Source organism: Lissotriton helveticus, chromosome 2_2, assembly GCF_964261635.1.
Source record: "Lissotriton helveticus chromosome 2_2, aLisHel1.1, whole genome shotgun sequence".
Lineage (NCBI taxonomy): Eukaryota > Metazoa > Chordata > Amphibia > Caudata > Salamandridae > Lissotriton > Lissotriton helveticus.
Window position 1 is genome coordinate 514,509,242 of NC_136060.1, and position 15,564 is coordinate 514,524,805.

Genomic DNA, 15,564 nt, shown 5'->3' on the forward strand with positions numbered 1-15,564 from the left:
GGTTATCTTGGCGTGTAACTGCCTTGCCCTGACTTAGGAGTGGTGGTCTCTGACTGACTTTGGCGAAAGCCCTGGCCAGCCGGGGATCCCATTTCTAACAATTAACATGCTGAATAACACAAGCTAATTGAAGAATAAACATTGGAAGTTACAGGCACTAGATCGAGGCAAGCGTTATAAACGTGACAGGTACATGACACTTTATTTATTTATTCATTAATTTTCCAAGCATAACTAGGAGTACTTAATAGGCTTCGTTCTCCCCAACAGAACTCGACATTTAAGGAGTCCTGATTACCCCTTATCTGCCTAACTGCCAACATCATACTCCATAGGATAGCCCGGCTGGGTCTACTAGGAGGTGAGTTGTTAGCATGATGCGCCAATTGCGTTGGTTATATATAACTGTTGGACTTGGTCCTCTTGGCAGGGTCATCCCTGAACTTTTTGCCTTCCTCCAATATTCTCTCCGACCTGTTTTTGTTGGTTTAATGACTCTGGGCACTTTACCACTGCTGACCAGTGCTAAAGTGCATATGCTCTCCCTACTGTAAATTGCTATATGTGATTGGTTTCCATGATTGGCTTATTTGGTGGACAGAAGAGTGGAGACTCTGACTACTCTCTGAGACAGTAAGTAGTATAAAAATTTAGTGCCAATAATAGGGAAATAGATGCGAATTAAATAGCCTGTATTTAAACATTCACAACAAACAAATCTCTTTCTCCCGATCTGTTTTAATTACAGCGAGTATATAGAAGGGAATTCGCTTTGGAAACTGCCGGTTAGCATGAGAAATAAACTGCTTCAAAAGAGGATATGATACCTATGTACAAGCGAGTAGGTACGGTATAATTAGTTCCTGGCGAGTGTTATTGTTGAACAAGGGAGTACCCACAAGGGATACTTATCACTATTCTGTCTTCCTATACAGAGTAAATAAAGATTGGAGAACCAGACTCTTTTTGGGAGTGGGCTCCTGTAACCTGACATAATAGGAGGCGCTCCTCTTTTCATATCATTGAATAACAAGAGGTTCTAAATAATCAGTGACAATACTTTGTAAAGGGAATACGTTTTATAAATAGGGAGTCATAAAAATTTTTTTTACACCTCTCTCCCATAGATAAAAGCAACAGAAATCGCATAGAACAATCCCCTGATGAATCGCAAAAAAACAACAATTGATAGTCAGAAGGAAACTGAGGCAAATATGATATAAGGTAAAAAAAACATTTACCCAGTTAATTACGCCACAGCTTTTTCTTAACTTTGCTTCCCGGGGTAGGGGGAAACTCGTATGCCAGTATTACTGGACACCCATATTCTTTGCCCGCATAATCTCTGGGGATCAGTAAACCCTTCCTGAAAGCCCATATATGAGAAGTGATACATAGGGTACTATAACAATAAGAGAAGAGATTTGAGATGGGTTCAATGTGACAATGTGTACACTACTAAGAAATAGTAGCTTTAAGTACTGGAAGGTTGATGTACAAATGTAGTTGGAATTATGACATTGCTAGCAGTGTAAATTACTGTATAGGCCGTGTAAAATCAGACTTGATATATTTTAACATAAGCTGTATCTATAAGAATTCGACAAGTATATAGAGGTGGAACTATTGGTATATACAATACTCATACAAGTATGTTTATCTGCAGGACCTCCATGAACTTGGCAACAATCCAGTGCCAGTGTGATAGGAGAGACATATCTATTTTGTCTTGAAAAAGATGGTCAAAATTTTAAACTAACCATCGAAATGCGTCGACGCCTGGTATCACATAATCAAGGGACTGAGCTATTTCCATAGACATTATAAGTAGAACGTGTCCTGGATTAGTCTCCTATATTTGAATTCCCTGATATGTACTAATATGACAAATAGGATTGTCTGTTTTTTGTTCTCTCCTTTGTCTTTCCCCTCTTTAGGATCAACTCTTTTTTCATTGTCAAAAATGTTTTAATCATGAGGTGTATACTGTTGTATATTTGAATGTGATGATAATGTATTGTTTTTAAAGAAATTTTTGTTTGGAGGGGCGATAAAATACCGAATTAATCGATCCCATCTTGCACTCTGTTTAGCACCAACCTGCCCATTACCTTTTGGAGCGAGTCAATAAGGCTGATGGTCCTGTAGGTCCATGGGCACGCTTTGTCTCCTTTTTTGAAAACAGGGATGATCTCTGCGCCTTTCCAGGAATCTGGAATGGGCGAACCCTGGGCTATAGCATTTGATAGTAAAAGGATATATGAGCTTCATCTTGTATTATTGGCAAGAAATACATCCCCCAGTATTCCATCCAAACCCGGGGTTTTTTCAGCCATGATGGATTTCAAGGCCGCCTCAACTTCCGCTCTGCTAAATGCTGCCTCGTTAAAAAACTGTTTGGCAATACTGCATTCATTATCATGCTCACTTGCAGCATATTGTGGTTTAAAATGGTTTACACACTCTAATTGTGAGACATGATTATGAGGCTGGGAAGCCTACCCTGCTCTGTTCCATTTATGGACGTTCCAAATTTGTTTTGGGTTCCTGTTAACACAGGCCTCCTTCAGATCCCCACCTTATGCTGTCCCATTCCTTTCTCGCTTTTAGAATCGCCCCCCGGCATGTGGCCCATGCTAATCGTACCAGTGCAGGATCCCCTTGCTTTATAGCATCTCCTAGCACTATACGTATCCTTTTACATTCGTCACTATACCATTCTTGTACTGTTAGAATCAGGGATCTCTGGTTGGCACAGGTATGCACTTGTGACAAGCAGGGATCCTCTCCTCTAGTCAGGGCAAGGGAATTATCCCCCGAAATAACCCCTGCTTACCCTCTAGGTTGCGTGGCGCGAGCAGTCAAGGCTTATCTCGGAGGCTGTTAGAATTGGGGGTCTCTGGTTGGCGCAAGTATTCACTTGTGACAAGCAGGGACCCTCTCCTCTAAGTCAGGGTAAAGGATGACCCCTTAGAATTACCCTTGCTCACCCTCTAGGTGCGTGGCGTGAGCAGCCAAGGCTATTCTTCAGGCATTTCTGAGTTAAGCATTTGTAATCACACACACAGTAAATACACCAATCCCCCCACAAATGGACACCAGGCTGTGGTTATATAAAAATACGTTCTCTTTATGTAGAAATATATATGCAGGCAAGTATTTATCACAAGACCTTAAGTAACGCTTTTCTTAGGTAGCCACAAGGTTGTGAATAGGCAAGTTCTCTTGGTTATAGTTCAAAACTGGTTCTTCTGAGCTTCTTTTATCTCATAAACAGTTCTTAGCCCCTGGATTCCTTTTGGGGCTTACTAGCCGCTTCTAGGCGCTTTGCCGGATGAAAAACGGGCGAACCCTACCGCGACTCACGCATCTGGCGTGAGCACGGGTTCGACTCGTACCGCTCCCAGCTGCGAGACGTACGGAGCTGTCCGGTCGGATGGTACGCCTCTCGCGGCGCACGGGGGCCGTCTCGCACGGTGTGCGCTGCGGGTGGAGGGGCGGCTCCGGCTGGGAGGCCGGCGATCACAGGTACTCACCGTGCACAGTGCAGAAGGGGAAAGAAGAATGTTGCGGGCCCCTAGCCTGAAGTGAGCACTGTGCGTCGGTGAGCGGCGGCTGTCGGAGAGTTCCAGTGAAGGCGGGTGCGGGGTGCTCGGCGGCTCTAGGCAGAGCGAGTTTGACACTCGAGGCGCCCGGACTTCACGGGGTCTGTTCTCTGAGTCTGTTGGGTCCGGTGAAGGTTTTCAGACGGGAGCCTGGGGGCACCACAGCGAGCCTCCGTCAGCGAGGTGATTCGGCGGTTTCCCTCAGCGGGGGGAGAGCGGCTCGGCGGAGCGGGGCTCTCCCTCGGCGGGGACGGGGAAACTCAGGTGATCACGGCCTCGAAGAGGGGCTGGGGGGGGCACCACGGCAGCGAGCCTCCCAAGGCGGGATGACTCAGCGATCTTCCTCAGCGGGGGAAGAGCGGCTCGGCGGAGCGGGGCTCTTCCTCGGTGGGGACGGGGAGACACGGTCGGTCACAGCCTCGAAGAGGGGATGGGGGCACCAGGGTCACGGCTCCGGCGGTTGCAGAAATCCTCTTAAATACCGGCAGACGGGCAGGAAGCAGGTTGAGCCAGATGTTCCTGTGGCTCAGGTCAGGGGGCAAGCTCAGACAAGCCCTTGGAGAAAGTTTCAAGCACAAATCAGCAAAGTATTTTCAGCAAGTCTTTTCCTCTCCTTCCTCAGCAAGGCGGGCAGCAGGCCAGTCCTTCCAGCGTCTTCTTCTCCTTCTAGTTGGGCAGAGGTTCTTTGTGGGAAACAGGATTCTGATTCTCAAGGAGCAGGGCTCCTACTTTTATGCAGTATTTCTTTTGTCTTTCCAGGCCAGGGGGGCCTTTGCATAACTTCTTTCAGTCTCTGAGCACTTGTTGGGTGTACTTCTGGCTTCTGCTTTCAGTTTGAGGGGCAGGCACATCAGACGCTCCACAGGAGGTGGAGCCAGCATTGTGTGGACAGGGGCAGCCAGGAGTACCTTGTTGACAGTGCTTCGCCCTTCCTGGGCCAGGTGCAGGCTAAGTCATCAGTCGCTCCCCAGGGGGCGGAGCCAGAATTGTGGTGGCAGAGCACAGCCCTATTAAGAGTCCAGGGGCACTTCTACCTCCCACTAAGGTGTAATCCTTGCATTCACCACCTGTCATCCCCAGCCCTGTCACTCACACATCCCAGACAGTCAGATACACATACTAGCAGAGGCGGGCTGAAATGGTTAGGTAAGCAAATGCTAACTTTCTAAAAGTAGCATTTGCAAACACAGGATATTAAAATAAACTTTACTAAAAGAAGTATTTTATTATTCTGAGTTCAGGCATACTAAACTTTATTCTCTACCATGTTCCCTGAGCCTGCTGGTATTATAGAGTGTAATAATTCCAGCAGCCCATCTGGCCTAAGAGAACAGGTAGCCTTACACTAGTAAAAAACGAATTTGGCAGTAATTAACTAGTAGGACATACCACACACATCAGAGCATGTCCTACCTTACACTTACAATGCACCCTGCCCTTGGGCCTACCATAGGGGTGACTAAGATGAAGTTAAGGGAAGGTTTAGAGCCTGGCAAGTGTGTGCACTTGCCCAGCCAGCATGACAGTACCAGACTGCACGCAGGTTCTGCAATGGCAGACCCTAGACACATTTTAAAAGGCTGCTTCTGTGGGTGGCACAACCAGCGCTGCAGGCCCACTAGCAGTATTGGCATTCACAAGCCCTGGCACTCCTGGTGCACTTTACTGGGGACTGACAGTAAATCCGATGAACCAATCAGGAATATCAATCACGGTTACACTTTACATAGGGAGCACTTGCACTGCGGCACGGGTTGGCCGTGGCGCAGTGCCCTGAGCAGTGGACACCAGCAAAAACATCTGAGGCACATCAGCAAAAAGTGGAAGGGAAACTCACGCCAAGGTGCCAGGTCTAACAGAGGCGATGTAAGTTAAGCAGTTGTAACCACACACAGTAATCAAGTAACAACTCTAGAAATGGACACCACACAGGTTTTTATATCAAAAATAGTAAGCTTTTACATAAGACTTAGCACAAGACCAAGATAACGACAAAAAGGACCCACAATACTGTTAGCAGTGAAGAGTTCTTGTTAAATGCTTGTTTTTAGAGTTCTGTATGGTTCGTACTCTTTGTCCGGCTCTCATGGCAATAGAAATACTACAAAGAGTCTAACAAGCGCAGCGGACTCGCCGGTCCGATGCGTACGGGATGATTGTTCGAATCGTACAGTACTTTTACTTAGTTGCTTCCAGCACGGACGGTGCGTTGCGAAAAGAAAGCATTGTACGCGGCGATGTCCTCCTGTCACGGTGCGAGCTACGGCTTGTTGATGGCGCCTGTGCGGGTCGTTGAACTCAGAGTCGCGTTGCTTGAGGGGACGGTGCTCGGTGCGGTGCGTTCTTCTTACGTTGCGGCGTACGAGCCGTACCTTGAGAGTTGGAGTCGTACAGTCCTTAAAAGCGTTGCAAGTCGGGCCGTGCGATGCGTACCCAACTCTGTGCGATCTTTGGACTCCACCTCGACAGTAGTGTGCACGTCGTCTCGACCTGTTGCGAGTCGATGCGTTGGAAAATGATTTTCGCTATAGCTTTTGATCGTGTTTACCTTACTAGAAATCGGGATAGGTCGTGGGTGTATTAAAGATGTCATTCTAATCTCATCCCTAGGCCTACCCGAACTAATTGTGGCACCAGAAGCCTGTGTTTGGTTAGAATGTGGGGTAATCAGCGGTATGGCCCTAGATGCTGTGGATAGGTGTCGTAGATCTTTACCTTCCCTTGTGGCCCTTGGTTGCAATTGGTCAGATGACAATGTTTTTTCCAGCGTTATTAGCTCCTCAATCTGCCCTCTCATTATACCCATTTCATGCCTCATCGCAATAACTTGCAAGGATAAGTCATGCTGTTCCTTAAACGGGTTTGGCCTACCCTGATGAAGAATGGTCGGGGATAACTGGGGTACCTGTCCCCCACCTTCACCTCTTGTTTCATCCTTTGCAATATCAAGTAGTGGGAGAAATCTATTTGTGCACTGCACCGTTGTAACGATCTGATCTATGTTAGCTATATCCTCTTTAGACAATTCTCCCTCTTTTGTACTTTTATCAACTTTTCTTGCACTTGTTTTCTGAAACATTGCCGGGATAGTAGTAATGTGCGTTTTGTCTACATGAGCCGGCTTATTTGTAGGTGGGTCCCTAGGTACTTGTGTCTTTGGCTCTAGCTCAAGGATACCCTCACATTCTTCTATCAGGGTGTCTTTCCGATCTAGGACACAGTTACTACTTGCATGTGTTTGGAGGTTACTTGCCCTTTTGCCCCCCCTACTCGGAACTAGTGCCACCAGTCTCCCCCCCCATCCTCGCCCACACCCAACAACTTCCTTTTACCCATTGATTGTAATATCGGGCTTACAATATGTCTTTGCCAATCAGACAGGGTATGATATGTAACACCTATTCACAATTTGCTACGATATATCGCTTATTGATTAAGGATAGACACCTTCTGACATCATTCTAATAGGGGCATATTCGTAGTATACTTGGTCCAAGTCGCCACAGATAAATGCGAGGGATCAAAGTCACCAGAAGAGCAGTCACAACCAAAATAGCTACAGCGGTACCTGATGTCGGTCATAAATGATTCACCAGTTCCATGGTCCAACCTGTAAGGCAGATGTTAAGGCGGTGGCCCTGCCCTGCCCTGCCTCCTCATGCCACTGACGGGCATATACGGGCCCGCCCTTGGCCCGGGCGCGTGTTCTGCTACGGGGGCCCTGACGCTGTTTAAATCGCGTCTTCAGGTGCGCTCCACGGCGTCAGGATCGGCGGCGGGGCAAAGGACTCTGGGGAATGAAGTCCCAGTCCAAAAGGAGCAGCGGAAGTCGTTTCCCTCACGTCAGGTAGGTGAGGGTGTCTGCTGTAATGGTAGCGATGGCTGTTGCCCTAACGGCGGTGGTGCAGCAAAAGTTCCCCGAGTGCTGCTGGCCCCGCTGGAATCCTCCGATTAGCGTGTCCCGTGCTGCGGGGGCGCTGTTTAAATCGCGTCTCCAGGTGCTCTCTGCGGCGTCGGGACAGGCGGCGGGGCAAAGGACTCTGGGGAATGAAGTCCCAGTCCAAAAGGAGCCACGGAAGCCGTTCCCCTCACGGCAGGTAGGTGAGGGTGTCTGCTGTAATGGTAGCGATAGCCGTTGCCCTCACGGCGGTGGTGCAGCAGAAGTTCCCTGAGTGCTGCTAGCCCGCTGGAATACTCCGATTAGCGCATCCCCTATTCAGAACATTATCTGTTATTTTTTGCATCTACAACATTGAAACCTAGCATATACGTCTATAAGACTGCATCTCGCTTCAATAGCAGCCTACCTTCAAAACAGACAACAGTTGTCTTTGTTTCGGGTGCCCGCTATCAAAGCATTTATGGAGGGACTTAAGAGAATAATTCCACCCAGAGTTCCAACCCCTCCGGTGTGGAATCTAAATGTTGTCCTTACCAGACTCATGGGTCCTCCATTTGAACCTCTACACAAATACGAATTTCAGTTCCTTACTTGAAAAGTAGCCTTCCTAGTCGCTATCACATCACATAGAAGAGTAAGTGAACTCCAGGCATTAACCATATAAGAACCATTTTTGCAAATACATCATAACAAAGTGGCTCTTTAAACTCACATAAAATTTCTACCTAATGTCATTTCTGCCTTCCACCTTAACCAGTCTGTTGAACTCCCAGTGTTTTTCCCTCTACCAGAATCAGTGGCAGAACGGGCTCTTCACACACTAGACGTTTAAAGAGCAATACTCTACAATATTGAAAGAACAAAATCTTTTAGAAAGACTAAACAACTCTTCGTGGCTTTCTCCCCACCTCATAAGGGCAATCCCATTTCAAAAGCAAGGATTGCAAGGTGGATTGTTAAATGCATCCAAATATGCTATCTAAAAGCCAAACACACATTAACCATTCCCCCTAGAGCTCATTCCACATGCAAATTAGGGGCATTCTTAGGGAACATTCCCTTAGATGACATCTGCAAAGCAGCAACTTGGTCTACACCGCACACTTTCACAAAACACCATTGTGTAGATGTGCAAGCAAAACAACATGCTAGTGTGGGCCAGGTTGTATTAAGAACACTTTTGCAAACCAATGCAACAGATACAGGTAGACACCGCTGAGGAGATAACTGCTGTATAGTCTATGCACAACTATATAATCTACAGCTCATATGCCTCGAACGGAAAATGCTACTTACCAGTATGCTTCTGTTCTTGGCATTTAGAGCTGTAGATTCATGTACGCCCACCCGCCTCCCCGGATACCTCTATCAGTTGCAGTACTATCTTACTTAGATACATCACACATGGACATCCTTTTTCTATTTCTTACAAACTCCATCATTTCCCTTCATGGCGAAAAACAATCTGAAGTTGGAGTCGATGCCCATGCGCACTATCGTCCTAAGGAGGAGTCACCTATCTCATGACTACAAAGACTTCTTCCAAGACAAAAAACAAGTGCAAACATCTGAGCCCAACACCAGATGGCGAACAATGCTCAAGTATATGAATCTACAGCTCTACATGCCAAGAACAGATGAATACTGGTTATTAGCATTTTCCATCTCCAAGCACCAGAAAATTTGGCGGCCAGACCAGTCAAAGTCGAAAATTCAGTTCTGGTCCCGTTTGAGATCCACAAGTTGCAGGAGTTGTTCCAGAAGTCGGTCTTTATCTCGCTCAAAGTCGTTGGGTAAGTCAAAGGAAAAGCATATTAAATTTTAACGAGACTCAGCCCCTTCCCTCCACTCACACTATCCTGAGAAGGTTCTGTGGTGGCATCATACATCAGTCTCTCGCCTAAAGCCGTTCGATTTCGGAGCAGATCCTGCAACTTGTTCCGGGACAACCTGAGTTTATGGGGCTATCTGCTACTCCTAAACAGATTGTAGTATTCTGTGAGACCATGTTCCAACTCTTTCGATCCTTGCAGACTTCCTCTGGTGCGCTTGCGGGCCCCATAGAGCCAACATATTCTCCATCCGAATTACCGCTGTCAGCTTTGCCTTCAGCACCAGCTGGACCTTCCAAGCTACTTACGGGGCCGCCTCTGGCTCCAGTCTCTACTCCACTTCTGGCACCACAGTCTATGCCTGTTCCCTGTACTTTGACGCCAACTTCTTCAGCGTCCGAAGACGAGGTCCAAATTGTCCTTTCTGATGCCAATTCGGAGCCGCTCTGAGCGTAACCGAGGCTGCACTCGATTGCCGTAGAGGCCTGCTTCTCTTGCTAGATCTGCCTCCAACACACCCTCCATTCCCTGTTCGGCACGGTTTCAGAGAAAGATGAAGATGTGGGTGATGAGACTGGCCAACCTTTGACAAGGAGAATTGGTATGACGACCTGCAGGAGACCAGTGTTCTTTATACGTACCCTAAGTCGATATCCTCTGACACCCTGGACCAGCCACTTAGGAGAGCCGGAGCTAACATCCACTGAGCCCCTCTTTAGTGGTGTAGCAAGGGAGAACAGGGAGCGGTCCGCCCTAGGCAGCACGAGTTTTGGGAGTGGCTGCCTCCCCCGCTCTTACCTTCGGCTGACACAGGGCAGCAAACGCAGGGATTACCATCTACCCCCTCCCCCTGCTCTTACCTGCAGCCATTTTGAGGCGGCAAACGCCCGGACTATCACAGGCAGCAAAAGGTCTAGCTACAACACGTTTCCTCTTGCCTTTTAACGAGGTCCTTACAGATACTTTGTTAGGACTATGGGCCAAACTTGCTCTGGCCCCCCAATCAATCGCCACATTGCACAACGCCACCGCCCGGCCCCGGGAGATCCTGCGTTTGTATCTCCTCTCCCCTCTCCTGAATACATGGTGGTCCAGGGTTCTGCAAGTAAGACTAACCCAAACACATTCCGTATTACTCCCACATTCTGGAAACAAGCCTTCTCATCCACCAGCGTGTTGCTCCAATCAGCGAGTCCCTGCTGGAGCGCTATTTCCATGCACTTTGGGAATCCGTGGCTCAAGTCCTTCTATGGGTCCCTGAAGACCATCGACCTTTCCTTGTCCAGGCCAAACAGAATGGTTATGACACGGCCAAGTTTACAATTCATCGTGGCTTGGACACCACTGATTCCATCCTGCGGCCCACTGGCACCAGTGCTGCTATTCACCGCCACGCGAAGCTGCAGCCTGTCAGATTTTCAGGCGATGTTCAGCCATCCCTCATGGACATGTTGTTCGACGTACTCACCTGTTTGGGGACAGTTCAAGTAGAGCAGTGCCATGATATGCTCCCTTGGCTTGTCTGCCCCATCTCGCCAGCCACATCAGCCCTACATCAATTTTTCGCTGCTTCAGCCGAGACGCACCATACCACCAGCTAATCCAACCTCCACAAAGTGCCAAGCAGATTAGCGGCTGTAGTGCCCACTCCAAGTGGTTTTTCTTTGTTCGCCCTAAGTGTGGCAGGGTATGCTCAGACATGAGTCCCTTGCTCACTTTGCCACTGGATTCAAGCAAGCCGGGCTGAAGACGGCTGTAATGCCAGATACCGGTCCTGGGAAGCTTGTTTGCAGTCCAGGGAGGCCCTAGCTTGGCAGTTCGGGCTGAACTGTTCCCATGAGGCACAGGGTCAGACTGATTTGCATATGGCCATGTCTGAACTGGGGTGGCGGAGTGGGCTAAAGAACGGTGATGGATTAAACCCAGATCAGTTTACTGGGGGTGAGTGTTTGTATTGTCAACGCTCCGTCCATCATCCCCTTTGGTTTTTCTGTGCCCACTCCACGGCCAACTGGCCGCCCATTCCACCCCCTCCTGGCAGACCCACCTGCCAAACCCCTTTAGCGTGCCCCTAGCAGAACACTGCCACCCGGTGGGAGGCTAGATCAGATGAATCTTGTCAGGTGGGAAGGTCTAACATAGTACCAGTGGGTCCTGCAGATTGTTCAGAGGGTTATGCCCTACATTTCTTTTCCACGCCGCTACACCTCCCACCGTTCCCCAAGGGACTCTCAGAGCACGATCGCTCTGTTTTTCAGCAAAAATTGCAAGCCCTTTTGGTCGAAGGGGTTATCAAGAGGGTGGCCGTGCTAGAAGCAGGATGTGGTTGTTATTCCTGCTACTTTTTTCCTGCCCATAAAGGACAAAGGCCTTTGGCTGTTTTGGACCAGCGCATTCTTCACGTCTTGCTCCGGAAGGAAAATTTCAGAATGACCCAGGGCTTGTCTGCCCTCGAGACTGAAAGGTGGAGTTGGATCTGCAGGACGTCTATTTCCATACATCTGTCTTGCAGCCTACCGGCACTATCTGCGGGCCATAGTGGGGCAAGAGCGTTTTCAGTTTGTTCTGCTCCCTTTTAGTTTCACTAGTGCCACTCAGGTGTTTACGAAAGGGAGGGCGGCGGTGGCAGTACCTTCGGAGGTCAGGGGTGCCAGTCTTCCACTACCAATTCACAAAAAATACTCCAAAAACACTTTTTTCGAGACCAGTTCTCGAATAGTGTGTTTTGTGAGGATAAACATCTGTGGTATGGAATATGCACCTAACCACTTAGGGGGATGGGACCATGCTAATCACGTCCCTGCTGTATAAGCGAAAAACAACTAGTTCTTTTTAGTTACCCTCACACACCCTAGTGGTGTCATGCTTCATCATTTTTGTGAATTAGTTTTCGTAGGTAGGATATACTCCAGTCTCCTTCCTCTCAAAACCCCCCCGACCACTGGTGAATTTACCAGTGTTCCCTTGTGTAATTGAGTCTTCCACTACCACCACGACTGGCTGTTGAAGTCGGGCTCGCCCAAGCAGCTGCCAACCACCTCCATATTACAGCAAACCTGCTGTCATTGTTTGGGGTTCATTTTGAATGTGCCAAATTCATACCGGACTCCTCAGGCGCTCCGTTTCATCCGAGAAATTCTGGACTTGGTTCGGTTTCATGCCTTTTCCCCGTTGAAGAGCGCCCGGGACATTCAGACTATGATTTCAATGTTCCAGCCTTGGTCCTGGGTTTCAATGAGGTCAATTCTGAGGCTGCTGGGACCGATGGCCTCCTGCATCCTGCTGGTCAAGCACGCCAGGTGGCATATGCGGGCTCTGCGGTGGGATCTGAAGTCTGTATGCCCAACATCAAGAAGGCATCTCCAACTGCATTCAGATTTTGGAGGAGACTGCAAAAGATCTGCAGTGGCGCACGATGACACTTTCCCTTCTCCACCCAGAGCTGACAGTGGTGACTGACGCATCGCTTCTTGGATGGGGTGACTATCTGGGAAAGGTGGAGATCAGAGGTCTGGGGTCTCCGGCAGAGTTTCAGCTTCATATCATCCTTCAGAAGCTGAGGTCCATCTGCTTGGCATTGAAAGCCTTTCTTCCATCCATCAAGGAGAGGCTAAGGGGAGGGTACAGGTGCTTATGCACAACACCACTGCCATGTGGTATTGCAACAAGCAGGGTGGGGGGAGGGGTCACAGACCCTGTGCCAAAAGGGGAGAACCTTGGCTAGACCAGCGCGCCACCGCAAAGAATGCGCAATGTCAACAGATCTGGGCATTGAAGTTTCCAATCTGTCACCCGCTCGAATTTGCGTTCCACCTTGAGTGGACCTCAGGCCTCCTGTATGCATTTCTGCCAATTCCACTTCTGCCCTAACCTCTCAAGAAGATCAGGACCGACCAGCTCAAAGACATCTTATGGCTCCAGAGTGGGCTCGGCGAGGATGGTGTCCAGAATTCCTGGACTTTAGCCTCTGTCCTCCGATCACGCTGCCCCTCCAGAACGACTTGTTGCAGCAACAATACAGCGTTCTGCACCGTGGCCTTCACAGTCTTCGCCTTCATGCTTTGAGATTGTACGGCGACAGCTGAACACCTTTGACCTTATTCCAGAGGTTGTTGACATTATCTTGACAGCCAGGCGTCTGAATATGCCAGTCATTTGTACACATTTGTGCCTTGGTGCTGTACTTTGCATTTAGACCCCTCCATAGAATATCTGCTAGTTTATTTGTTTCATCCATAGCCCAGCAGGGATTTGCTTTGGGCACAGTTGAAGGGTAACTTTGAGCTCTTCCAGCTTGTTTGCAGTTGCCAGATCAGCTCGCATTGTTTTAAGTCTCCGGTTGCTATCACTTTTTGAAAGGTTTACAACATTTGTTTCCTCCCTCTCCCTGTGTCCTGCCACAGTGAGACCTTAACTTGGTCCTTAGATTTCTGATGTTCACTCTTCGAGATGCTTCACAGCTACTCCTTGCAGCTCCAGACCGTGTTCCTTGTCGCCATAACATTGGTTCAGCATAAGCAAGCATCAAGCTCTCTTTAACCTGCCATATATTACCTTCTTCCCAGACAACCTTTATTTTCAGGTATGGTCATCCTTTCTTCCTAAAACTATGACGTCTTTCCTCGTCGGCCAGAATATCACTTTGCTGGCGTTTCTGCTCCACATCTTTCCTCTAAAGAAGAGGAGAGCAGGGGCGGTTCTAGGCTCATGGCGGCCCTGGGCAGGGAGCGTAGGTAGGGGGCCCAGGAAGAGGGGGTCCGGGCAGAGCGCGGAGGCCAGTGAAGAGTGGGGGGTCAGGGTGTTTGGAAGTGGAACAGAGCCGGAGGCCACCAAATCCCTGCCAGGGGCCACCACACAAATATGTATCCATCCTCAGAGGACTATTATATTAAGGATATATATTGGAATGGTGGCCCCTTGGGTTTGGTGGCCCTGTGCAGGTGCACAGCTTGCACATGCCTAAGGCCGCCCCTGAGGAGAGGCTCCATCGATTAGATCCAAAGAGAGCGCTAAACTTTTATATATATGATACCAAAGCATGCCGGGAGAATGAGCATCTCGTTGTGAGGGTCTCGAGCGAAAGAAGGCAGAGTTGTGCAGAAGAGAATCATTTCCCACGGCATCAGGCTGTGATTTAAGAACTGCTATGCACTGGCTATAAAGCAGCCTCCGGAAGGACTGCATGTTCACTCTACCAGGGCCAAAGCGGCTTCCACTGCGTTGGTACGAATTTTCCCTGTCCCGGATATTTGCCAGGCGCTTACATGGGCATCTTGTTTTACGTTCACGAAGCACCAATGTCTGGACTGTTAGGTTAACCGAAAAGCGAATTGTGCCCGCTCGGTCCAGCAGGACTTTCTGGTTTGAGTCTATCCACAGGCCCACCTCGGAATAGGTTCCGCTTTAGTATCTATTCAAAAGGTGAGGAATCTGCGGCTAGAAGGCTCTATCAGGAGAACAAGATGCTTCTATTCGGTGGTGCTCTATCTAGCTGCGTATTCTTCACCGACTGTTAGAAATGGCAGAAACCACCACTCTAGTCAGGGCAAGTGAGTTACACGCCAAAGACAACCCCTGCTCACCCTCTAGGTAACGTGACACGAGCAGTAAGGCTTATCCCGGAGGCGATGTAAGTTTAGTGGAAGACATGGCTTGGCAGTTCAGGCTGGACTGTTCCCATGAGGCACAGGGTCAGACTGATTTGCACATAGCCATGTCTGAAATGGGGTGGCTGAGTGGGCTAAAGAATGGTGATGGATTAAACCCAGATCAGTTGACTGGGGGTGAGTGTTTGATTTGGTGGCAGTTCCTGTGTGTGTCACGCCGGTAGAGCCTACCTCCAGCTTGTCGAGGCTCCCTTGAGGTGTGCAGCTTGTTCCCCGGGACTGAGGGGCGGCCGGGCTTTGCTCCGCCGCCGCAGCGTGTCATCCTGTACTTCCGGCTGGCCGGGCTTGGCTCCGCCGGTCGGGAGCTCCTGACACTACAGCCCCCAGCAGCCCTGTGGCCAGGTCTCCTCCCCCCTCGTCAGCACGCAGCGCCAGGAGGCGCATAAAGCAACAACTACTTCCTCGTTCCGCGAGGACGCGCGCGGGACGCGCCGGGCTAAGCCCGGGCAAAGGGCGGGCCCTCTGAGGCCCTCAGAGACCGCAGGAGACCGGGCCGGGCTACCCCCCTTGTGTTTGCCTTCCTCTGTATAATCAAGGGAATCCCTTACTGAGCTTGACTA

The 15,564-nt window shown here is 49.2% G+C and overlaps 1 protein-coding gene across 1 annotated transcript in view; it reads left to right on the forward strand.

Annotated features, from left to right (window-relative positions):
- The first annotated feature begins 329 nt into the window (after positions 1–329).
- The window catches only part of C2_2H2orf81 (chromosome 2_2 C2orf81 homolog), a 312,984-nt gene continuing 297,749 nt past the window's right edge, over positions 330–15,564 (forward strand). The window contains exon 1 of the mRNA XM_078679076.1: positions 330–361. The gene's annotated coding sequence lies outside the window, so the exon portion shown is untranslated. The remainder of the gene's footprint in view (positions 362–15,564) is intronic.